We start from the raw sequence: 8,116 nt of genomic DNA on the forward strand, positions 1-8,116 counted from the left end.
TTAAAAGCTTAATGGTCAATATTTTAGCCCAATGTTACACTGTAACATGATAGTGAACATTATTTAATTTTTCCTGATGTCAGTGGAATGCTTGAGTTTTTTCTGTAAAACATGCTGCTGGCTCAGTGCTTTTTTCCCCCAGGATTATTGATGATAATCATATGCTGTCTCTCCTTGAATCTATCAAATGATGACTTAACAGTCTATAATATCAAATGTTGTATTTGCTTCATAAAATATACTTAGGGACTTCTTTTTTTCTATGATCTAAAATAATGTAAATAATATTGGAATTTATATTCTCTGAAGGTTTTATGGAATTCCCCTGGGAAAACATTTGAAGGAACAAAAGCAGCTTTTGTATGTTTTCCATTTCTTCTTTAGAAATTTATCTGCAGGGATCCCTGGGTGGCGCAGCGGTTTGGCGCCTGCCTTTGGCCCAGGGCGCGGTCCTGGATATCGGGGATCGAATCCCACGTCAGGCTCCCGGTGCATGGAGCCTGCTTCTCCCTCTACCTGTGTCTCTGCCTCTCTCTCTCTCACTGTGTGCCTATCATAAATAAATAAAAGTTAAAAAAAAAATTATCTGCAAAGGTTGTTTTTATCATTTTGATGAATTTTGGTGAACCATAGTTTTCAAATTTTAAGTTATTTTCATAAAAAACTTCAATGATTTTTTTTATTTCCTCTTGTTCTGTGAATGTACCTTAACATTTGTCATCTGAGATTTTTATAAGTTCATTTTTATGACCTGAAAGATTAAATTATTCCTATTTTTATTTCCAGTTTCTAAAGGAAATTTTTCCATTAAAATATTATTCTCTTGGGTTTTAATTCTTGCCACAATATTCTGCGTGATAGATTTATCCAGATAATAATTCTATCCTCTTATGAATATTAAAGTCTACTTTAACTGGATTTAAATGAAATTCTTTCCTAAAAAGGCATCTTGGTGATTATGTCCTGAGTATTTTAACTGTTCAAACAAGGTCACAAGCTTCTTATAATCCCTCCTTGAGAATGCATAAGACATAGCTTATGTTATAAACAATACTTTAAAAAATCTTAAAGGATTTTTTTTAACTTGAAAGACTACTGATAAAAGTTCACGAATTCAACCAACCTACAAGTTATCTGCTTGAATGGAAAGTCTTTCATTAATTAAACATTCCATGAAACTTGAGATTTCATATTAATCATTTGGATTTATAATTCCTAGTGTTAAGCTCATATACTTCAATAAACATATTCTGTTTTCCACTGAGCTAATATTTCTTAGGAGACAATCATAATATTTACTTGAAATATTTATTTTCATTTATTTAGAGGAGAGAGAATATGTCTCCCTACTTTAAGAACACAGAGGCAGGGATCCCTGGGTGGCGCAGCGGTTTGGCGCCTGCCTTTGGCCCAGGGCGTGATCCTGGAGACCCGGGATCGAATCCCACGTCGGGCTCCCGGTGCATGGAGCCTGCTTCTCCCTCTGCCTGTGTCTCTGCCTCTCTCTCTCTCTCTCTCTCTGCCTCTCATGAATAAATAAAATCTTAAAAAGAAAGAAAAAAAAAAAAAGAACACAGAGGCAGCATGAGTTTCTGCTTTCTTCTCCAGTCTTTTAACACTTGGCTACTTGTTTAAAAAAATATATAGCAGATGAGTGCTCCATTTGGCAGCACATATACTATCACTGGGATGATACAGAGACGATTAGCATGGCCCCTGCCCAAGGATGACACCCAAAAAATGTAGCAGTTGAGAAAATGGGGGTGCTTAGAGGCTTAGTGTTTTTCTCTGGGACACATACTTATTAATGGCTAAGCTGAGTCTAGACTCAAGGTTTTGCAACTTCCTCTCTCTTAAAACTTATAATTTATTAGTGGAGACAAAAATGTGAGGTGAATACCAGGAAGTAGTAATGATAACCCGAGCAGGGCCTGGAAGGCTGAGTAAGTTTTGCAGGATCCCACCAGAGGGGATCACCAGAGCAATGACCCAAAGGGCAGAGTACCCAGAAGCAACAACCCAGAACTCATCTAGAAACTGGATAGCATTGTGTTAAGTAAAGTAAGCCAGCACAGAAAGACAAGAACTGCATGATCTCACTTATATGTGGAATCTAAAATAGTCAAATTCATGGAAGCAGATGGTAGAATGGCTGTTGCCAGGGGCGAAAGAAAGGAGGAGATATTGGTCAAAGAGTACCAAGTTCCAGTTATGTAAGATGAAAGAGTACTGGAGATCTAATGTACAGCATAGTGACCATAGTTAATAGTACTGTATTATACACTTGAAATTTGCTAAGATGGTAGATCTTAAATTAAATCACCACCCCCTCATCACACACACAGAATAGTTACTATGTAGAGGTGATGGTAATTATTTAGCTTGATTGTGGCAATCTTTTTACAATGCCTACAGAAGTAGGAGGAGCACCTGGCTGGCATGGGACTCTTGATCTCAAGGTTGTGAGTTCAAGCCCCATGTCGAGTATAGAACTTCCTTGAAAAAAAATCAAGCTGCACACCTTAAATATCTTTAATTTTTATATGTCAATGATATTTCAATAAAGTTTTAAAAAGAAAGAAATTACATAGCAGGTATAGCTGGAGCAGAGGGTATGTGCCGGGAGCAGGAAGGAAAAACAAAGTAAAGAAAGGGGGTAGAGATCACAGAGTTGTCCTTTTTTAGGCTCCATGCTGCTCCAGGGACCCACATGGAACCCAATGCAGGGCTTGAACTCATGAGACTCTGAGGTCAAGACTTGGATGATATCAAGAGTCTGATGCTTAAGCAACTGAGCCACCCAGGCACCCTAAAAAATGGAATTTTTTTTTTCCATGTGATAGGAAGCTTCAAACACATCCTTCTCAGGGCATGAGCTACAGGAGCAGATCTCAGAGGATAGAAGAAAACTAACTATATATACTTTATAGCACTTGAAGCATTTATCATTATTTATTACTTTTTAGAGAGAAAAAATGCAAACAAAAATTAGGCATTAAAACCAATACAATAAAGAAAGATTTATCTGAGGAGGCAACCCCCACAAAGGAAAAAGGAAAAATCCTGTTTATCAGTGATAGCAAACTTCAGCCAAAAGGTTCGTATTTTTTCATATTAAAAAGGTTGCCCTGGAAGTCTTACAGGGAAGCAATTTCAGTCTGAGACTCTCTAGGCTGTTTCTTCTTTTGTATAAAGGCACAGTTGAGGAAGAAGCAAATTAGCTCAAGGAGAAACATCTCTGAGACCTGAAACAATATGATTTGATAATTCCCTATTAGGCTCCAGAGAGAGGAAGAAAGAGAGACTCTATGACTCCATAAAACCTCATTTATAAATAATAAAGACAAAAACACCTGTTAGAACAGTCAGTGGGGGAGAACGAGTTTAGAGGAGATAATGAACCCATCCACCAGGAAAGTCACATTTCTTGCATTTTTGTGTATATAGTCAATGAGCAAGCCAGCTGAGAAGGCTTTCCCCAAAGTGAATGGGAAGGTTCTGGGTCCAGGATGCTTATGATGAGACACTGTACCACAAATCTAGTTGATTCTAGAGATTGTGTGATTTTTTTCATCTATGTGTAACAGACTGGATTTTAATTATGTCTGAGTTCTCATGATCATTCTGTGACAAAAGATCTCAAGACAAAGTGAAATAAGCCACCTCTCCACAGAACTATTGCAAAAATAATATAACTCAACTTTTCTCTCTGGATTTAACAGCATAAAGATGACCCTTCTGTATTGAAGAATTAGTTCAATTGATGCCAGTCTTCAACTAAGTAAGATATTTTACTTTAAAAACCAGCTAGCACTCATTTTGGGTTTTTTTTCCCCCCTATAGCATTTGCTGTCTTTTAAATGAGTTCAGCAGGCTGCCAGCCTGTTCCTATGTTAATTCTCCCAAGCATTTGAGATATTGCCAGAGCATGTACTAATATTATGAAATCATTAAGTAACAGATTTTCAGTAATTAATTCCTAAGAAGGAAGGAAGGAAAGAAGGAAAGAAGGAAGGAAGGAAGGAAGGAAGGAAGGAAGGAAGGAAGGAAGGAAAGAAAGAAGGAAGGAAAGAAGGAAGGAAAAAATGGAATGAAAGAGAAAGAATGAACAAACCAACCACAAATCCTACAGAATGCTTTGTGTTCTAATTTTTTTGTTTGTTTCTTCATTTATTTTCCCATCCTGGTAACATTTGTTAAGAAAGTGGTAATACATTTTAAAGGCTATTATGTCTTAATATCATCTTATAATAATAACTCTTCATAAAGGCTTCCATTTCAATTTAGGAATTTAAAGGTCAGATCAATATCCAAAGCAGCAAAATTGACAGAAGTGCCTTTCAAAAGAACCAGGAACTACTTCTTTAGTGCACGGGCTTAAGTCTTCTGAGCACATCGGCCAGGGATAAAAAGCAATGACAGAAATTAGTATTGACTTTCTCCGCATTTTGTAGAAGATGTAGAAATGATAAAAAGTCAGCAATTATTTTAGTTTCATGGTTAAATTTTCTGTGGTCTGTTTGTTAAGTAGATCATAGTGATTCTTTCCTTCAGCACCCAGTCAAAGCAAGAAGCAGAGGAAATACTTTTAAAATGCTTGTTTGAAGAATATATTGAAAAGAAGCAACTAGTGGAGAAATAAATGGGACCAGATACAGCCTATAATGTTAGCTATAGCTGTCCTGATGGCCAGGTTGATGAGTTTCCTCATTAGATTTTACCCCCCAAATTGATATCTTGCCCATCAAACTATGGGAAACTGAAAGTGTAGGAAATAAGTAATGAGAGTAAAGTTTGCTTTTGTCTTGTTTTACTTTTAAATGTAAGGAGTCAGATAGCCATGCTTAAATACTGACTGGCTCTTTTGAATGCACAAATAAGACAATATTATATTTAAATGTTAATTTCATCTTCTGAACTCTGTCATTTTTATGAATAATTCTATCCCCTTATTTTTAGGAGTTTAGGGATCTGCTCCAAGATTTACATTCATAACTTTTCCCATTTATCAATAATTTACATCATTGTAAATTATTTATATCTCTTTGTGAGAATCTGACCAAATCTTATATTGATAAGCAACTATTATTCAATAATGCCAAAAACTGACATTTTTCCCCCAAGAGGTTTGTAATTAATTTCATGAGTGTTTCCAGCTCACTTCCCTGAATCTCAGGAACCTCATCCATAGAATACAAGGATTTGGATGGATAATTTTGAAGGATAATTCTCTTCCTAAAATACCTATCTTTATTACACTTACATATTTTAAATGGATTATTTTTCTTTTCTTTAACTTGGTGGCCTACTTTAACTGGCACCTGAAGCAAGATTTCCTTTCAACCTTTATGACGTCTCACTATCAAATTTCCTATAATTATATTCCCACTTTCATTTCATTTCTTTTTGATATATATAATTGATATGTAACATTATATTAGTCTTGGATGTACAACATAGTAATTTGATATGTGTATATATTGCAAAGTGATCACCATAGTACATTGTTAATTAATATCTGCCACCATACATACTTTTTTTTCCTGTGATGAGAACTTTTAAGATCTAGTCTCTTAACAACTTTAAAACATACTATACAGGATTACTAGCTATCTTCCCACATTTTAAATAACACTATCTATTTCCATCTCTTTGGCCATAGAGGATATGTCCTTTTAATGATCTGTAAGTTGGCCCAACCATTGATGAATTTTAATTATCCAAAGTGTGTCTCTCGTTCTCTCTCTCCTCCACTGAGCCAAGGCTTTTTCACTGGGTTCTAACATCTACCAAAAAAGAAACATCTATGCTTCAGAAGGTCCAGAGGACAGTAGCCAAAGTATTAATAGTGATGTAGAGATGACTGTCATATAAACTAGACAACAAAGTTTGGGAATCAGTGTGGAAGGATGATTTGCGAGTAGTTAGATTTGGTAATTTGTTTAAAAATAAATAACTAAAGTTGATAATCAGAGGAAGAACACTCAAGCACAACCGTTCAAAAATAATAGTGTGATACTGAGAGCGAACCTCATTACACGGAGTTAATGCTATTTAGTGCCCTCCTATCTCATTTCCATTTCCACAGCCAGAGCCCTCAGGGATCTTTAAGTTACTTCTTAACCAATATGAAGTCAGTTAGATGACACTGAAGCTTAAATGTAGGGAAATTAGGAGGAAGAATTATATTACACAACACAGACTAATACTTTACTTCCAAAATGTGGCAATGACAAATACTGTAATGTGCCCCAGTATTTGTCCTCCCTTTATTTCATGATTGCTGGGATAAATTACCAAAAATGGACACCTCCGTCTTTTTGCTGGGCAAATGGTTTAGGATATTAAAACTGCATTTCCCAGCCTCCCTTGTTTGGGGTGGCCATATGCTTATGATTATGTTTTGATCAATGATATATAAGTGGAAGTTTCCTTTGACAGCTTCTCTAATACTCCTTATAATGAGCTTGGGCATACCTGTTGCTATGCTTCATCCCTTCCTCCTTGCTGCTTCCTGGAACCCAGATGTGATGTCCAAACCTACTGATAAGGGCACACACAGCAAAGGTAACCTGGTGAGCTGGGATAAGGCTGAGTCCCTGATCAGTGGGCACACCATGGATCAACCTGTATTGCACACCTCTGAACTTTACATGAAAGAAATTAAGCCATTGGTATTCCAGGATCCTAACATGTAGTGAAATCTAATCTCAACAAATATGGTGGAAAATCAATTTTATAAAAGGCTTATATAAAGCTGGTGTGACAGATCCAAAACAGAGCTCTGAAGGTAACTAGAAAGATTTCTAAGTTGTTCCTAATCTTCATGGTTGAGAGCCAGAAGCTCCATTGTCATCCCACAAACCATCCCTGTGGTCTTAACCGGGGGCATAATCCTTTCTGGATGATCATATGTCTGACTTAATGTATGAATTCCTATGAACTTCTGGGGACTTTATGCAGAATATCCTGAGAGCTAAGACTAGTGCCCCAGAGCTACCAAAATAAGTAATTCTAATCAAAGTAAATGTCTTCATAGTTACCTCGGAGACTATTTCTTTTCCAGGTGAATCTATCTATGAATAAAAAACCTGTGAAAGGCTGCTCTCTCTGGATACGGGATAAAAATTTGAGTAATGTATTTGATTAAATCATTCCAATTCAGTGTTCCACTGACTAAATGTTAGCAGTAGATGTTCTGCTGTCATCTTAGAGAGGGTAAATATTCAGATGGTGATGGAATTTTCCAACACTTCTGAATCAATTTGGATCTGTCCAACTCTTACCTTTGGACATTGTTTTCCATTTCCTAAGTGGATCAGAGATCACCATCATTTATGTAGATTTCCTTTATTCACCCAAGGAATTTTGACAAAACAAAAATAGTTCGCAAGCATGTAAAGTCTCTCTTCCTTGCAACCCCCTATTGTCATCTCTCAGGTTGATAGTTGAAGCTTCCTTGACTATTTCAGGATATCCTTTCTTCTAGTTTTTTTTCTTGCATGTCCTAGCTTACTGTTGCCTGTATAAGTCACACTTTGCACAATTACGTGCAATTTATTTTTTTTTAATTACGTGCAATTTATTGAAATGTTTTCTTACATCTTCTTTTAAGCAACACCATCTCATTTTTGGCCTTGTAGTCACTAACTATAGTATTTTTTTAAAGAATATTATTTATTTATTCATGAGAGACACAGAAAGAAGGCAGAGACATAGTCAGAGGGAGAAGCAGGCTCCCTGCAGGGAGCCCGATGTAGGACTCGATCCCAGAACTCCGGGATCATGCCCTGAGCGGAAGGCAGACACTCAACTGCTGAGCCACCCAGGCATCCCTAACTATAGTATTTTTCTCATTTTTAAATAAAACACTAGTGACATTGTGCATTTCTAGTTTCAATAGCTTACTTGTCTTTACCTGTCATTAATGTATTATTGGCTGCACTATGTACCTTCACTAGTGGGAATGCAAAATGGTGCAGCCACTGGGGAAAACAATTTTGTAATTCCTCAGAAATTTAAATACGGAGCACCATATGACCCAACAATTCCACTCCTAGGTGTTACCCAAGAGAAATGAAATCATGTCCATTCAACCCCAATGAATGATTATAGC

General features: G+C 36.5%; 1 non-coding gene across 1 annotated transcript; it reads left to right on the forward strand.

The window, feature by feature from the left end:
* The first annotated feature begins 1,654 nt into the window (after positions 1-1,654).
* Positions 1,655-1,761, forward strand: LOC140620467 (U6 spliceosomal RNA). The gene has a single exon (XR_012020251.1). It is a non-coding gene; the product is annotated as a U6 spliceosomal RNA (small nuclear RNA).
* The last annotated feature ends 6,355 nt before the right edge of the window (positions 1,762-8,116 follow it).

The sequence above is a fragment of the Canis lupus genome, chromosome 28 (genome assembly GCF_048164855.1).
Source record: "Canis lupus baileyi chromosome 28, mCanLup2.hap1, whole genome shotgun sequence".
NCBI classification, from domain to species: Eukaryota; Metazoa; Chordata; class Mammalia; order Carnivora; family Canidae; genus Canis; species Canis lupus.